At 37.0% G+C, this 18,077-nt stretch overlaps 1 protein-coding gene across 1 annotated transcript in view; it reads left to right on the plus strand.

Annotated features, from left to right (window-relative positions):
- LOC128856419 (neuronal acetylcholine receptor subunit alpha-7) overlaps positions 1-18,077 on the plus strand; it is a 356,900-nt gene that overhangs the window by 173,333 nt on the left and 165,490 nt on the right. The gene's annotated exons all lie outside the window — the stretch shown is intronic.

Raw genomic sequence — 18,077 nt, forward strand, 5'->3', positions numbered from 1 at the left:
TCTAAAAGTGCATGAAGAAAGTTAAAATTTTTTAGCAAATATATGTGCTAAGAAGGAATTTGCAATTTCTAACCAAAGATTTATTGATGGCATGGAAAAATATATATATTTTAAGCTACTCACACACTTTTACGACCTAATACCCCATAAAAACGTATCAGATAGATCTCAAATCTGCATGTAAACTTTGCTTTTCTAGCCTCATTTTGACCACAACTTTTTTGGACAGCTCAAGTTATGACCAGAAATTAAAGGACCCACTCAGTTTGACACCTCACCATTGCCCATTTTTTCTCGCAAATTGCAAAGATGGTAAAACTTGGAGAAACAAAAATATAAATCTTCCAATTAGCATAACTAGCCAATTCACACCTTCCTGCACATCGAGTTAATTCATTGCTTTCGTTATCTTTTGCTACGCCAGCAGTGTCTACTACAGCCACCATTCAATATTAAAAGTCCGAAGATATTTCCAAAAGTTCGTGAAAGATTGCCGAGGTTATCAGCCATAAACTCAGCAATGCCAAGTACTTCAATAGCGCGAACTTTGCTTCCTCGTTGGTTGCGAAGAAAATAGTTAATTCCTTTCAACTTTTGCTCCTAAATATTTTACTTACATAAGTCGTTGCTTGGCTTATGAGAATGGATGTGCAAGTGCATATCTACACATTTACATGCAGAGGCGGATCTAGGGGGGAGGTCATTTGAAATCCAAAATAGAACTCAGCGTTGGTTAAATTCTCTACGTCAAAGGTTTACTTGATTATTTAAGTGTTGTAATAAAAAATATTACTTTTAATTTTTTTATTCGTTTAAGGTTAAGTCATATCACAAGCCATGTCTCATCAAAATTCATGGGTACTTTGATAACCAATGGCAAAAAGTTACCTCTATGCAAGAGATTAATGGAACATAGTCCAGTAGCAGCGTAGACTTGTAGGATAGAAATATCAGACAGCGAGGAATGCAGGAATTGTAGGGAGCAGGGCTCAAGGGACGCTGTAGAGCATCTTCGTGGCGAATAACCTACGTGACGCTTAAAATATCTGGGGGCACCATAGTTTGATGTGTGGGGAGATATCTCAACAGTAAGTTGGAATCGTCTCCTTAAATTCAGGTAACATGCGAGGAAACTACTTCAAACACAAAATACATAATTAATGAGCTTTTTTTGTTTGCCAAACATTTTAAATTAATTTAAAATTCATTTTAGACAAATATTTACTAACCTAAGTATTAAGGGGTGTTGAAGATATTTTTAATTAGGTATTTTTTAATAAAACAACAAAACAATTTCAGTTTGTCACAACTAATGCAAAAACTTTGTTTAAAGTACTAGACTGGATCTAAAGCGCTGTTTTAATACCATAATGCGACCTGCAATGGGCGGATATATGCAGCCAACCAGAGATGTCGATGTAACTGAGAATGTTAATGGGACCTAGGCTGGATAACTGCCCCAGACTGTCGAAGAAAGGAGCACACAGAGACCTTATTCTTCTAGCTGGCAATCCAGGCATTTACACAGAAAAAGCTAATAGCCTCTTCACAACTTCTGCAATGAGGACTAAACCGAGCTTTTCCACGTATGTACGGATCATCCAATGCGCGGTAAATACAACTACAAGTTTAGAAATAGAATGGCGTGGAGTCTTCAACTCTTTCTGAGTTCTCCGTGTATGATATTGAAGCTTTTGAAATAGCACATAAAGAATCGGAGCTCCATCTGATCTGTGCTTTCCTAAAAAATAATTTGTGCGCTTCCCATTTAACAACAGTCAAGGGGATGTCGATCCCATCCCGGCAAGCTCATCAACAACTAAATTTCCATCTATATATCTATGTACTGGAACCCAGATCAGGGAAATGTTAATTGCAAATCTGCACACGAGATTTGATCTCCTCCTTACAAGATTTGACTAGTTGAGATCTGCACCATGGCATCGTCAGAGCCTTTATTTCCCTCGATCCCACCTTCCCTAAGCATTTTGCTTACCTGCAGAATCGAAGATTTCTACCTGAAAAATACTGCAATAAGCAGTTTTAAGTCAATTTTAGGGAAATAGATAAATTGGCTGATTTAGAGACCCCGATTCCACCTACTCCGACTCCCGATTCCAATTCGGAACCGGTAATGAAGACAGAGGTAATAGCCCTCTTCCAATCCTGCCTACTTGGAAAGATCGCCTTGTCTCTTGAGAGATTGCTTCTAGAGGCCAACCTCTTTTAACCTGATTGCACTTTGAGCAGCGATGGGTAGGACATGAAAGTTGATGGGAAATAAGTGCAAAACGACGTTAAGCGCAGCACTGAGGCCAGTTTTACATGCTTCGGTGATGCCAATGCAAGCAGTCCTTTGCGCAATCCCCATTTTAGTGAAATCATTGTCCTTCACAAGAGCTTCCCACCGAACCAGGCATTCGCACGTGGAAATTGGTAGAACCACTACGTTATACAACCAAAGAACGACCTGTGAGTTGAGTTTCTATTTTTTTCCGAACACAGATTTGCAGGAGTAGAACACAATTTTCAATGTTTAGCTTCGAATGGAGTTCGGAGTCAAGTGTCACTCCTAGATATTTTGATTGCGCTTAAAATTTAATTGAGTCTAAGATATTACTGAAAAAATTGTACAATCTCAACACTCAAAGAAATGTTTTTAGACAAGCCTACAAGGTAAGAAAAAATGATTCAAATTCCACTTATCCCTCCTGCGCGAGTTTATGCCTTCGACAGTGTGTGCATATAAACATATACCACATGGCTATGCTTGAGTGCGAGGAGTATTCTCAACTACTTGAAGTGCACCGGCACTCTCGAACAGCTACTCGTGCACACAAAAATTTTCTCACGCTTCCGCCATTATTACAGAAACTGCAACTGCTGCGGCTTCGACTGCAGCCAGTAACGAATAAATTTCTGAAGTGTCTACACCGTGGAAATGGAAACTGCCAATAGAGTAAAGAAGATGCGCACTCTAAATGCACAAAAGAACTACTTACCACCTCTACTACTAATGATGCCCTTTACTACTCCACCAACAGACTTGCACTGCCTGAACTTTGCGTAAGGCGGAAGAGGAAAGAACCCAGCCCCCAAATAAAAATGGGGTGAGTCACCAGGGGGCAACTGCAGCACGTGCAGTTGACGGCGTTACAAGTCGCTGAATGCGCAAGATGCTACACAAACAGACAACGCAGCAGCAAATTAGTGTTGCTACAAGCAAACAAGCAAACTGACAGACAACCTGATGGCTTGACGCGTCGCCGCAATAAGCTGCCGCAATGCGAATTGAAAAGCGTGAAAAGCAAAAGTGTCACTTATCACGTGATTTATGCCTGTAATTTACAGCTGGCCTAAGTAGTTGAAGCTAAATGCATTTATGCACACACGCACATACACTCGCACACAAAAGCGTACGGCTGCCAACAGTAAGTGCGAATATATCCGGGTGTCCTCGCAGAGGTTACTGCAGCAGTTGCCGATTCACTCATTGAAAGTTTGTGGCTACGAGTTTATGTTTGTGACAGATTTTTATAGTTCAGTTTAGTGTGGATGTGTGTGCGTCTGTGTGCGAGCCATAGTTCAGCAAGTTCAAGTGCAACGGAAATTTTATGCCACTATCACTGCCACTAATGGCGTTGATTCACAGCTCGTTGGTTGTTTATGGGTGGAGGAGGAGCCGGAAGAGAGCTTGAGCGGAAAAGTAAGTGGTAGAGGCCACCATGGGAAAGCCAGTTAGTATTATAAGGCATTTTAATAAATATTAAGAATTGGCAGCTTAATAAAAAGTGGGAGTAAAACGAGTCTGCGGCAAATTCAAGTGAAATGCCGCCACAGTTTCTGTGTTTATACGTTTTCGAGCGATAGTAAGCAAAATCCTCATAAAATATTAATAGGCGGGTCTTAGCCTGCTTTAGAAGGATGCTTGGAAAAGAGTTATTGCCGACAAGATTTATATTTTTGCATTATTAGTAGATGTTATTTATGGGTGCGGAAATGGAATACTATTTCCTTATTGGTGTTCCCTAAAAAAATTATCTTTACTTTCTGAAGAAAAATTTATTCAATCCTTCTGATTAGGTCCTCTATGTAGAGGTACTTCCTACTTACGGAGGAACGGAGCATAGTAAAATATTTCAAATCTTACTATGATTTTTTGTTTTATTCATTAATTCATTGTTTGGCCGATCTCCTCCTCCTATTTGTGGCATGCCTCTTGATGTTGTTCCACAAACGGAAATTGCCAAATACTGCTACTGTTTTTCAGGCAGAAGTCTTTGCGATCCTTCACGCATGCAATATTCTTAGGTAATGCGCGAGTGATGTAGATGAATGAGATATTAACATTTTTTCCGATAGTCACGCCGCGATCAAAGCTCTGATAATGCCATGATGCAGATTCCAACTAGTCAACTTCTGTAAGGAGAAGTTCAAATGGAATGTACAGGCTTGCGGGTAACATTTCTCTTATCTGGGTTCCAGGACATAGTAACATAGAGGGAAATGAAACTGCCGACGAGCTTGCCAAGAAGGGGTCTCCCCCTCAGTCATTGGCATCCCCCTCACTGTAGTTAAAGGGAAATTTCACAACTTATATCTCAGGACACAGCTTATTTTACAGATCGAAAATCTTATGATCCCAGTACTATGATTGGCCCAGTACGCAGATACTACTGGGACTCGACGCCATTCAATTTCCGGTCATTGGACAATCGATACTCACGCAGAAAAGCTCGACTTTCCATTTAATCGCCATTGCAGAAGCTATGGGGATCTTTTCAGAGAAGGAGACTATTGAGCACTTTCTCTGTAAATGTCTAGGTTTGGCAGCTAGACGGTTAAGGTCACTGGGTGGTATTTCCTTCGAGCCTTTGACAGTGCTCCAACATAAATCGTTTCAACCTTCTCTGTTACAACTCTGGTTGGCTATAGATATCTGCTCGTTGGAGGTCTCATGATGGTATCAAAATGACGCCTTGTTGTTACCTGGAGAGTGCCAGAAAGGTACTTCAACCATTTCACCTACCTACCTTCTTAGATTTGAATATAATAAAAATTGACTAAAATATTTAAAAAAAATTAAATAATTTTAGATTTATTCAATGTCGAAAATTTTGGAACACAGTTGTAGTCCCTCTCCTTTTCAACATTTTTATAAACTTTTTTTAATTTTTTTCCAACAAAATTTTTTTATTTTTTATTTTATTTTTTATTTAATAGGACTATGAATAAGTTCGTGCGGTTTTTTTTTCGAAATTTGAAACTTTATTGACGTAAAATGGTTACAAATTTAATATTCAAAATATTGTCCATCGCTTACTACTACTTTTTCCCATCTTTCTGGCAATTCACGGATTCCCTTTGTGAAAAATTCGGTCGGTTTTGCCGCAATCCACGAATCGATCCATTTTTTGACTTCATCGTAATTACGGAAGTGCTGGTCAGCCAGGCCATGTTGCATCGATCGGAAGAGATAGTAATCGGATGGCGCAAGGTCTGGACTATACGGCGGGTGGGGTAGGACATCCCATTTGAGCGTTTCTAAGTATGTTTTGACCACTTGTGCAACATGTGGCCGAGCATTGTCATGTTGCAAAATAACTTTGTCGTGTCTATCGGCGTATTGCGGCCGTTTTTCTCGCAGTGCTCGGCTCAAACGCATCAATTGTCGTCGGTAGACATCCCCCGTAATCGTTTCATTCGGTTTCAGTAGCTCATAATACACAACACCCAGCTGGTCCCACCAGATACACAGCATAACCTTCAGGCCATGAATATTCTGCGCCGACGTCGATGTTGAAGCATGGCCAGGGTATCCATACGTTGCCCGACGTTTTGGATTGTCGTAATGGACCCACTTTTCATCGCCAGTCACAATTCGATGCAAAAAACCCTTTCTTTTGTGCCGTTGAAGCAGTTGTTCGCATGCCATAAAACGGCGTTCAACGTCTCTTGGCTTCAATTCATACGGCACCCAATGGCCTACCTTTCGGATCATTCCCATGGCTTTTAAACGTTTGGAAATGGTTGATTGATCAACTCCCAAAGTTTTTGCAACCTCTTCTTGCGTTTGAGCCGGATCTTGATCGAGCAATTCCTCCAATTCGGTATCCATGAACTTTGGCGGCGCACCCTCGCGTTCTTCGTCTTCCAAGCCAAAATCACCACTTTTAAAGCGTGCAAACCACTTCTGGCACGTTCGCTCAGATAGAGCATGCTCACCATAAACTTCCACCAAGATACGATGACTTTCGGCTGCTTTTTTCTTCATATTAAAATAATGAAGAAGAATTCCCCGCAAAAACACATTATTTGGCACGAAATTCGACATTTTCAAGTGTGGTAAAAATATTGTTGTTTACGCTTCAAATAAAAAACTTATACTGACGTTTGTGCCTTACGACAGTAGCTCTCCAATGAATGTTTGGAAATGTGGATCGATGGAATAATAATCAAGTTACGCCATCTGTTGTAAAACCGCACGAACTTATTCATAGTCACTTCATTTCACTAATAAAAATTTTTCTAATTTTTGTATTGGCTGCAAGCTTCACAAGGAGATCCCCATAACTTTCCGAGTTTCATTCAAATATTTACGTCGCTCTACCAGTGCGAAATTCTGAACTACCGAAGCGCTAGCAAACGCACTCGCAGCCCGTCTGCAAATCGACATTTGAAAACTTTTCAACCGTCGACACTTTTCGGTTGTGTCGTTCAGCTCAATGAGTTTCCCAGACATTAGTGATTTCCATTAGCCATTCCCTTCTAAGCCATCCTTTTAAATTTACTCGCAGGAGCGCACAAAATGGCTTCTACACAATTGACCCTACGACTGACCTTGACATTCCATAACCTGTGCGTAGTTTAAGCTGTAGCGAGTTTTCTCACTTTCTTCGTCTGCCTACTTCAATTAGCACGTAAGAGCGAACCCACACGCACAGAAATACCAAATTCGTTCTTTACCACTACATTAAAAGCGAAATAAAAAAACGATTTCTTCTAATTAAATGAACACCGCATCGAATAAAATTCTGTGCAAAAAAAATTGCATATGTAAATTAGTACGAAAGGAAACTCCAAAAGGAAATAAAAACCTTGGCAATTTCCACCACTACACGAGCAGAGTAACGGAAAATCCAAGCAGAAACGGAAGTGTGTCACCGCAGACGCGTTGCATCTCAAAGTTTTCGTGCTTACGAACTAAAAATTATGGCAGATAATCACGGCTAAGCAAACACTCGCAAGGCCCAGATCAGCCGCAACCGCGAGCATGAATGCTTTCATTAGCCGGGCCTTGCTGCTGCGCCTATTGTTGTGCTACGTGTGCCTCGTTTATCTTCTGATGCTGCTTCTCATTCGTTTGTATGTTGAGGCTGCCTAGCGGGTACATAGCGAATTACAGACATACACTAAGCATACACTAGCACACAGACTCACATACATACATATATACATACATATGCGCTATTACTATTACTTCTAGTATGTCATTGAATTGCTACTTGAGTTGAGTAGCTGGCGCGACATTTACGAGTATAATTAGAAGGCAGCGCCGCAACTCGCCCCGTGCCAACTTAACTAAAAGCGAGGCGAGCCAACGGTTTCTCTACAGTCTCCGACGCCGACTACCGCTACTCAGTCAGGCGAGAGACAACCAGGAAACTCAAGGCATTAGTTAGTTAAGCGAAGACGGGCCTCTACACTCAAATGCGTACTCTTACACACAGTTACATGTGTACATATGCTTGCACTTAGGCTTTTGCAACATTCATTACATCATTCAACCCAAACACACTTTCATTCACACATACGTGAGCTTTGTTTGTGGTTTTACCCCGCCTTTACGTTTGATATGGTTCTTTGCCATTGCCTTTTTCACGCTTTATCTCCCAAACCGCATGGCCTTGCCTTTTGTATGTTCTCACACACACACATGCACACATTCATAAATTTTCAGATCTAGTGGCTGTTTGCCTAGCTAATTTCGAAATTAACGTCATTTCCAACACATTTGCCATTTCGTTTGCAGTAGATCCCTGCCCCACCGGTACGGTACAAATAATTTGCCTGGTGCTCGAAAAGGTCGCTCTGGAGCGCCTAAGCTAATTACATTGTGCTTCTTTTTTTGTTTTTTATGCTTTTTCTCCATTTTATTTTATAGCATCTTTTATCTATTTTCATTATTCTCTCGTCTTTTCAACGATGAACCCATACACTGCTCGCCCAGGTGTCATTGTTTCTACATCCATTGTCTCGGCACTCGCTAATCACCAAAGCCCAGCACTTTCATAGCAGCATTCACCTGCTCCTGCAACCACCCGTCTCTCTCTCCAAAATACTATTGTGAAATTTACCACAATTGTTTTTGGTAATTATTGTACAGTTCAGCGTAAAAATGCTTAAAACGATTAATTTGCCATTTCGTTTTGTGGCGTCTTTCTTGCTTCCCATAGAAATGTCATCGCACTGGCTTTTGTTTAAGCCATCAAAATATTTGCTTTGGAAAAACTACCTGGCATTACGCTGTTAGTTTTACGTTTTAGTAAATTTTCCTGACCAAAATTTAACAAACCCATTGTTGTCCTAATCTAGTAGCGGTGGCTTTATTAATTTTATTAATTTGGTCATTTCATGAATATTTATAAGTTATACCTGCGCGTATTCTAACAAGGGAGATGTATGAGCGAAAAGCAATATTTAGTATCGATGAAGGGAGACAAGGCATAACTTTTGAAAATATGAACAAAGTTACTTGCTAAAATTTCTGTCCAATATCGAAAAGGATTAAATATTCATATTTGTGACACAGGCCAAAAATTTTAATTAAAATTGCATCTTTTTAGTTGTGCAGCTTCTTTTTGCATTACCTTCTTTGCTTCGACATTTGCTTCAATTGTTAATTAACTTGGATGGCATTTTTGATATATCAGGCAAACTTTTTTACTTCATCAAATTAATGGGCTAATCAATCCGATCTAGGCTAACCACGAGCCATCTGACGCCGTGCAACGGAAGCGGAGATGAGGCCTTTAAATAAGATTTGGAATAAACTAAAAGCGCTTGCACCAAACCGGGTTCAATGGCGAAGAGTAGTTCTTGATGCCCTATTCTCCAATTAGGAGTTAGAGGATTTGCTATATATATGCAAGTATATATTCCACTTTACCTAAATGAACGTTTTCCGCCAAATGTTTTCAGTGAACAATACCAGCAATACCCTACAATATGGCGATTTAAAGTGACTTCAAAAAACTCTATGGCAGTTTTGGTAAACTAGAGTAGTTGTTTACTACAGCGTTGTGAAACAAAACTCTACACGTTCTCTAGTCGGATAACGAACAAGGAAAGCAGGTGATTAAAAACTGTTTACTGAATGCAACAGCAAAGTGTTGACTTGAACGATTTCATTCTGATGGCCCAGTTATTGAAAATATCAATCATACTATAGAAATATTTGGGACGGATCCTCATGCCGGCATTAGCACATTTCACTGCCCAGAAACTGAAGATTAGACAAATTTGTATTTATTTATTTATTCATTTATTTAATAATTAATTAATTGATTTTTTTATTTATTTATTTATTTATTAATGTCGAACAAAAACCAGTATTTTACAATAATTAAGATTAAAAAGTGGAGTACAATTAGATGATCAATATAAGAAACCATAAAATTGCTAAAAACATATAAAAGTTAAAATGTATTTTAACGAAGTTAATAATTATGAAACTAAAGTAATAAATATTTACGAAGTACTATATTGCTTTCTTACATAGGAAGTATTGTTTTACTTGCATTTGAAATACCTGTTTGGGCCGAGTAAGATCCAAATTCAAATAGGATGAGAGATAATTAAAGACACACAAAGTTCTAATGAGTGGCGTATTAGCACTATGTTGTTGTTGTTGTAGCAGCTTACTGGTACTGTGTGATGAATAAACGTAATATTACGGTACCTTACCTACAAATCTTAAAACGCCGAAACTTTCTGCAAGGAACATTAAACTGTATTCTTTCTAGAAGAACCGGGAGTCTATTTCGCCATTAACGAGATCAAAAATAAATGACACTGCCTCTGTCACTTAATGGGAAAGGAATAATCAATCGGCAGTGAGATGCGTATGAAGGTTTTGGGACTAAAAAATCGAGTGAATGTAGTGCGAAAAAACCACACAAAAATTGTAAGCCCTCCTTTCGTTTTATACTAACTGCATGAGTCTTATATCCCTCCCTAGAATATACTACTTTCGTCATCGAGCCTTTATATTTTACATAATATTTGAATCACTATCAAGTTTATACATATTAACTATTCTTCATTGTAAGCCGCGACTTGGTCCGAATATAAAAATGTAATGTGTGCGTTATTTGTGGTTGGGGAAAAACGTCAAAGCTAATTTAAATTCTAGTGAAATATATCTAAAGCCATTTTTTATTTGCATCAATTGTGATCAATAGTGAGTTCTAATGATGGTTTCACCAAATCTTAATCGCTCTTAATATGTTACGCCAAGCTGGTACACAAAGCATGAGTTCCGAGCTATGAACTTTGGCTTGTCGTATCATTGAGCCGTATTAATTTTTCACCGCCCGTTAAAGTTCAAAGCAAATAGCTCTTCCCCTTCTACCATTAAATTAGCAGTAAAAAGCAGGGACTCTTTCTTAGTACTTTTGCATTTGTTGATTGCAGTGGAACTTAAAATAAGCAGACTATATCCATATCGTCCATATAACCATACCGTCTGAAGTTATTTCATTTTTCAAAAATGTATTCTGCCAATGTGCTGCCAACATAATGAACATTTGTCTGCCGAGTAGAGACAACTAGACAACTCCTTGATTGGACTATGAATGCAAAAAATATTAAAGAAAATTACTGAGGAAATAATCATGTGGCTAACAGATGAGGACATAAGTAGAAGTACCTCTACATATTTTAAAAACGTTAAAAAGATCATCACTCAAAAACTACAGCTCAGATTTTAATATTTCTGACGGTCATGATTTGTGTGTAAGATTAATTTTAGCAGCGTATTGCCACCTGTTTCTATTTAAAAAGGGAAAGTTAGCAAAAATAGCAGTATCATAAATATCAAAGCAATTTAAAACAAAAACTCACACCATACAAATTTTGTTTGCTTTTGATAGCGTTGCCAACTGAATTTTATTGCAAAGGTAGCAATTTTAAAATATAGGTATCAAAAGAAATGATTTAAAACAAGATTTTAAAAACAAATATTCAAAAAACCAGATTTAAAAAAATAGTTGGCTTAGGGTTTCCACCAGTTTTCTTCTTAGAAATTAAAAAGTAGTAAAGAAAAGGAGTAATTTATCACAAATATCAAAGCAATATTAAAAAAAATAAAAAAAAAATGTTTGATAGCGTTGCCACATAATTTTATTTGCAAAAGTAGCTAATCCTAAAATATAGGTACCATAAGAAACGATTGGAAACAAGATTTAAAAACCAAATTATTTTAAGAAAAAAATAAAAATGTGATTTGTCTCAGTGTTGCCACATGTTTTTTTTTTACAGACGAAAAAATTTATTACAAAGATATATTAGTGAAAAAAAATATGTGCACGTATAGGTAAAGATAGCTTTAATCCAGAAATATTGTTATATGGCGTAGCTAATTAAAAAAATTAAATTATGAACATAATGTAATTACAGGTTAGAATATGGGTTCCAAACAAAATGTGCTGAAAATATAATAATAAACAAATGTATTTTTATATGACTTTGCCACCTAGCTTTCAAGGCGAAACTAACAATACAGAGGAATTAAGTATTTGGGCGTACGTATTACGAAAATTATAATACGGAACGTTTTAATTAAAAACTATTTTTAAATGGCGGCAGCACTTATTTTTACCTTATAACTGTTAAGCATTTCATTTTACAAGCAAGTGAAGCAGCGGGTATCACGCCAAACGGCGGGTATCCCTCTCAAACGTTTTTTTTTTACTTTTCACTTCAGCATTCGGAAGAAGTCAAAGGCATATGCCAATGCCTTGTTATATTGTAAGCCAACAATACAGCATCAAACTCTAGTGGGAAAATAAATACAGCGACAGCGTTCATTTTTCAAGCAGCAAAGGCATATAAATTGATGAATTTTCAATGCTGCAGAGAGTCTTTGGGCCAAATTAAAACAATAAATTCCGAAGCAACAAGCAAAAAGGAGTTTGGCAAACTAAAAATAATTGCTCGTTGCCAAAATAAATGTACTTTTTATTGAAAGCAAAAATTTACAAACAGAGATTAAAAATGTAAGGCCAAAGAAGACAAATGTTTGACGTCGAAATGGTGGAAAACACTCACAATTTTCATTACATCTGTTACTCAGAGTACTCATCACGTAGTTTTCCTATATTTTATTCCCTCTACACATAAGTGCGTATTTCATTTTTATTTTTATTTCTTTATTTTATTTCCACACAGCAAGGCGATAATGTATCAATTTTCTACGTGCTCGCTGTGTACAAGGTCCGCATGGCGTATGAGCAACATTTTGTATCGACTAGTCAGACATAAATTGCAAGCAAACGTAATGATGGGACTTATTGCTAATAATTGGACTGACCAAATGTGCACACTTTTGGAATTTTCTATCTCAGAAAATTACGTGATTTTTTGATATTTTCACAACCCATGCTGAAGATGTGTGATTAAGTAGTGAATTCATTTTCTTCTTTTTAGTTACACATTTGTCAGGGCACATGTGCCATAAATTATGTGCAGTTTCACAACTGAATGCAGAAGATATTATACCAGGCTAGCAAAAATGTTAAATTTGTGCTTGAAGAGATCGTGTGGACTACGTGCTTACTTTTTAAGTAGTTATCTCACATTCTCTGAGCCATAAAACTGTTGTTACAAAATTTTCTTTAATATTTTATATTTTATCTAGAGAGAATTTGCTATCTAACAAAGCCAAAGAAAAAGAGGCGAAAAAAGTAGAAGACGACACACATGAACTTACATCATCGATGAAAGGAACGAAGAACAAATATCCCAAAATGCTACCTTGGAGAACTCCAAAGGTTGCAAAAACAGATTTCGGTATGACTCCCATTTCGGAAAGCTTGAGCAGAAACCCACACAAGCCATTATAAAAATTAGTATTTTATGTGGCACCTTTTCAAATGACTTGGCCAAGTCAGTATACACAGAATCCACTTGCCAGTCTGATGTGAAAAAACAAATTAGGGACTGTGGTAAAACCAAATAGGTTCGAAGAGATTTAGCAATGCTCTCAAAAACCTTTGCCATTGCAATAAGTTTATAAATTGACAGACATTCGGACTCATCATCTTCTTCGTCAATAAATATTCCAGACAGCAGTAATGTATTAAGTTAATGGTTCCGTGAGAGAGTGACAATTCTTAAGCAGAATAACTGATGGCTCATCTGTATCCGTTTATGGCAAGGGCTTCAAATACGCGATAACTTCCTCTAGATTCTTAGCAGTAAGAGCCGAAAGCCCAGAAAAGATGTTCAATTTTCCATAAATGGTCAAAAATAGTCTAACTGCATCTCAATGCAACAAAACTTTACAAAGATTCAAATACTCACAGCACTATTATATCTGAAGGTTTTAACAAATTGTATGTATTGCGCAAATTTAGGTGTTCGATGATTTTTTTTTTTTGCTTAATAAATGGCTCTGCAAAAGATAACCTTAAATGCAGTATTCATTGATGGCTTACTGCATGGGAAATAAAAAGTATATAAAGTTTTCGTTTAATATTAATATATTTTATTATATTTTAACGCCACCAGCTACCAGATTGCCACTAATTACCAGCAGCGCATTTCCTTTTACTTTCTTTCGTCTGCTCCACTTTACTCTTCATAAACTGAGCCGAGGGATAAGCACTGCACTCTTTATTCTAGTCGACATATAAATATTTTATTTAAATTAATTTCAAATAATATGTGACAATATTCCGAGCAGGTTTTTTCACACTTGGCTGCGCCTAATGAAGTGTTTCCGTCTATTGTCATTTGAAAGCCATTTTCTCTGACTGAATTTCTCTTTGTTTTTTTTCATTTCGCGTTTTACATTGTGAGCGTTAATATGTGGGCAGATTTACATAAATTTATTGCACACAACTACTTATGCGTCGTCATAACACAAAATATATATTTCACTTCATTCAAAAAATGAGCAATAAATGAATGGCAAATATGTAGATGTATGCACATACATACGTACAAGCATAACCGTAAAAGTTTTATATATACGTAGTATGTATATAAATAATTGTTCGTTTAGTACATTAGTGGATCTAGGAGGGATATTGGGGTATACAGCCCATCTGCAGCCTAAAATACAGAAAATCTTACTGATAAATAATAGCATAACTCATTCAAAGGCAAGTTAGCTGTGCCCAAAACCTAGAAAATAAATCAAGGGTAATGAAATTATTATACAGGGTATAAATGTTCCTGTAGTTCTTAAGTGGAGCATAGGGCCCCCGTCAACAAATTAATTTCGTTTATTTAACGCTCTAAGTAGGCTGCAAAAATGGCTTGTTTTTCTCGCTCCTGCTTCGACTTGTGACTTTCACGTGTTGGCTGGTCTCTCGCTTCTCCGACTTTCTTGAGCGTTCCAGTCTAACGCTGCTCTAATGACGTAATCTTGGATTTTACGCAACCTATGCCCAATCCATTTCCACTTATGTCTCTGAATTTCTATGTGAATAGGCACCTGCTTGGTCGCATACCAAATAACGTCGCATAACTTCATGCCAGAATATCCGCATAGTCTTACGAAGACTACGGTTAAGGAAAAACTACAACGGTTGTAGGGCGCACGATGTTCTATTCCATATTTCGCACCCATAAAAGACTTCAGTAGTTGTTAGCGTTGAATATCCTTAGCATCGTGTGTCTGGAAATGTGAGGCGCTCTCCTCATCTAGTAAACCAAGCAGCGTGTTCGGCTGCTGACCCGCCAGTTTTTTATATTTTGCTTCCGAGGTAGCAAATTTGAATTGTTATACCGAGCTGGAAACTACTATAGCACAGTGCCTTATTGAGAAGTTAACACAATTTTTTTTATTATTAAACTTTGTTTTGCATTCTGTTTATACTTATAATTCACAGAAGACGTTTTACAAATATATGATTACATTTAGAAGTGACTTTGATTTTAGCGTTAAAGGTATATTTTCTCTCAAATATACTTTCTAGTAAATAAGTTCAATATTTTATAAGTAGTTCTTGGTCGAGCTGGATCGGATGTTAGCATGAGGGTAGGTAGAGGCCAGTTTATTTGATGCGATCGGCATTTTCAGGTTAAATTTTGCATTTACTATTTTATTCAAGGGATGTTAAGTTCCAATGAATTTGTGGATTTGTCACGTACCATGGAGCATTTACTAGGGCGCGTAGGCTCTTGGACTGTAAACGCTGTAGGATTTCTAAGTTTGCATGTGATGCTGTACGTCACAGTTGGATTCCAAAAGCCCAGACTGGTTTTATCACAGATCTGTAAAGTATAAGATTGTTGTCCTTTGAGAGGGTGGTTTTATAGCCTTACAGCCAATACATACTTCGAATACTAAGAGTCCTATATTTTTTCTTTTGGCAAAAATATGCATTTTCCACGTAAGCCGTTTATCCAAATGAATGTCTAGATATTTAGCAGTATCACATTGCGGGATTAAGATGCGGGGAAGCTGATTTGTAGGCAGGTGCTTCTCTCTGTGGTAAAGTCTACGTGTTGAGATTTATTTTCGTTCACTTTCATTCGCGAGCTCCGGAGCCCTTTGCAGATTTTATATATGCTTATTTGGAGCATAGAAGAGGCTTCTGAGGAATCCACTGCTGTCATCATAATAGCAGCCTCATCGGCAAAGGTACCGGTTAGTACACCATTTATGGTAGGCAGGCCGTGCGTAAAACTTAGGTAGAGGATTGGACCTAAGTGATTTTCTATTTAATTTAAATAATTGTTTATGAAAAAAGCTCACTTTCCTACAAAAACCACGTAATTCCAAGTCTGAAAATTTATGCAAATTAAAAGAACTTTCAGATCTACATAAAAATGTGGATTTGTTTGATCAGAATTAAGTAATAAAATTGCGTTGGTTTTATGAATTTTTTTGTTTTTGTTTTTGTTTTTAAGAAAACGTAGTTCATTTCCTTCGAAGTATCACAATTTATGTAAATTAAAACAAAATTAAATTTTCATAAAAATTTCAACCTCTTTAATCAGAACAAAATACTTCCACTAATTTTAAGAAATTTTTTCTGGCGGTGTCGTGCATTTTCTTCATATAACGAAAGCTCAATACTTTTTTTATATGGAAAAAATCACCTGTCACACACTGTCAAGGAAAAAATGTCTAAAGAAAGCGCGGTTTTTGAACCGCTTCAAACTGGCTCATATTTTACTGAAATTCAATTAGTTACTGAAATATTCTTAGAAATTCTGGTTAAACAGTTTGAAATTTATATGAAAATTTGTTCAATTTTTTGTAAATTGCGCAAAGTTGAAAACTTAGATTTAAATTAATTTTGTAGGAAAGTGAACTATACTTTCGGAAAAAATTATTAAAATTCAATAAGAAACAAATAAATTGTCAAAACTTGTAAATAAGTCCTTGTGTTAGTTTCTGACGCACTGCTTATTGAGTTATACGACCGCAATGGCATTTTAGACTGTTGCGTTTGGTAAAGAAAAATATTTGTAATTCAAATTTTAAAATAATTTTGAATATGAATTAGCCCCATTCCAGGGTCCTGACGCCGGTAAAGAAAATAAGTAAGGAGAAAAGGAAGAGGAAGTGTAAGTGGCAGAAGATGAAACGCCAAGAATGATAGAGTAAATCATGCATACACACATCTGCATACAAAGCTTTATTAGTTTTCTGTACTGAAGTCACTCGATTGTCAAAAGCACCAAGAACAAAGTAGATATTTTCGGATGATGCCATCTTTGAAATGAATATAAACGCTAGCCTTCCTGCACATCTTTTATTTTTATTAAAAGCAAGGCAAACTTTTCTTTTGATATATATAATAACCCAACGATTGAGCTCCGCATTCCTTTCATCTAAGTGGAAAAGCAATTTCAAGCCATTTATCAGCAAGAAAAACTGAGAACCCCATACAAATCGAAAACTCAATTAGCACATTTGCGCTTCAATTTCTCATTTTGTGTAAAACTTTTTCGATTAACCCTCTATAGGAGGGCTCTGGATCAACCAGTGTATGCCTACACATCACACATGTGTATGTAGTTACATATGGAGAAGTATGTATGTATATGCACAAGTATGCATATATTTTGAAATGTGAAATATGTGGCTAAGAAAATTGTATCACTTCTTTTTGCGCTTTTAGTTAATGGCAACAAGCACTCAAAATAAATGCGTAGCTGACTTGTGTTTCCATGTACGTTCGCACTTTTATTGCCAAAATCAGATTTGTTTCGATACGCCTACGTAGATTATTTCGATTATTTTTTAGATTATATTAAAATCTGTTTTATAATGAAAATAGTGAGTGTGGCTCATAAACTTTACGCTTAATCCATTTAAAATTCTAATGAATTGGAAAAATATTCAGCACACAATTCAATTCGATTACGCTAAAGCCCACTTATGTGCATTTAAGTATAGAGACATGTGTGTATACATACACATGTACTAAGGCATCAATATTTGATCACGCGCTGATTTCCCTCCCAGGAAATGTAGGGTATAAGGGGCATATGCGAATTTCTTATTAGCCAATTTTTCTTCGTAGTAACATTTGCGTACAATAAATCCACGCACACACATATTTACACACATACACACTCATATAATCATTTGTAGTCTCATAAAAGGCATCACTAGGCGATTCAAATTGCGCAAATACGTCAACCGGTTACATAAAAATCCACTTTATTGGAACGCAAACATGTCAGAGCACAACGCCAGGCAAGCAAACAGCTGGTCGCCACAAGAGCTACTTACTCGTGGAACAGCTGGCAAAACAAACGAGCGAGGGCAGGCTTTTATTTGTGTGAGTGTCAGCCAACCAAAACTACATCAGTGCCAAAGCAAATATGCA

The sequence above is a fragment of the Anastrepha ludens genome, chromosome 3 (assembly GCF_028408465.1).
Source record: "Anastrepha ludens isolate Willacy chromosome 3, idAnaLude1.1, whole genome shotgun sequence".
Taxonomy (NCBI): Eukaryota; Metazoa; Arthropoda; class Insecta; order Diptera; family Tephritidae; genus Anastrepha; species Anastrepha ludens.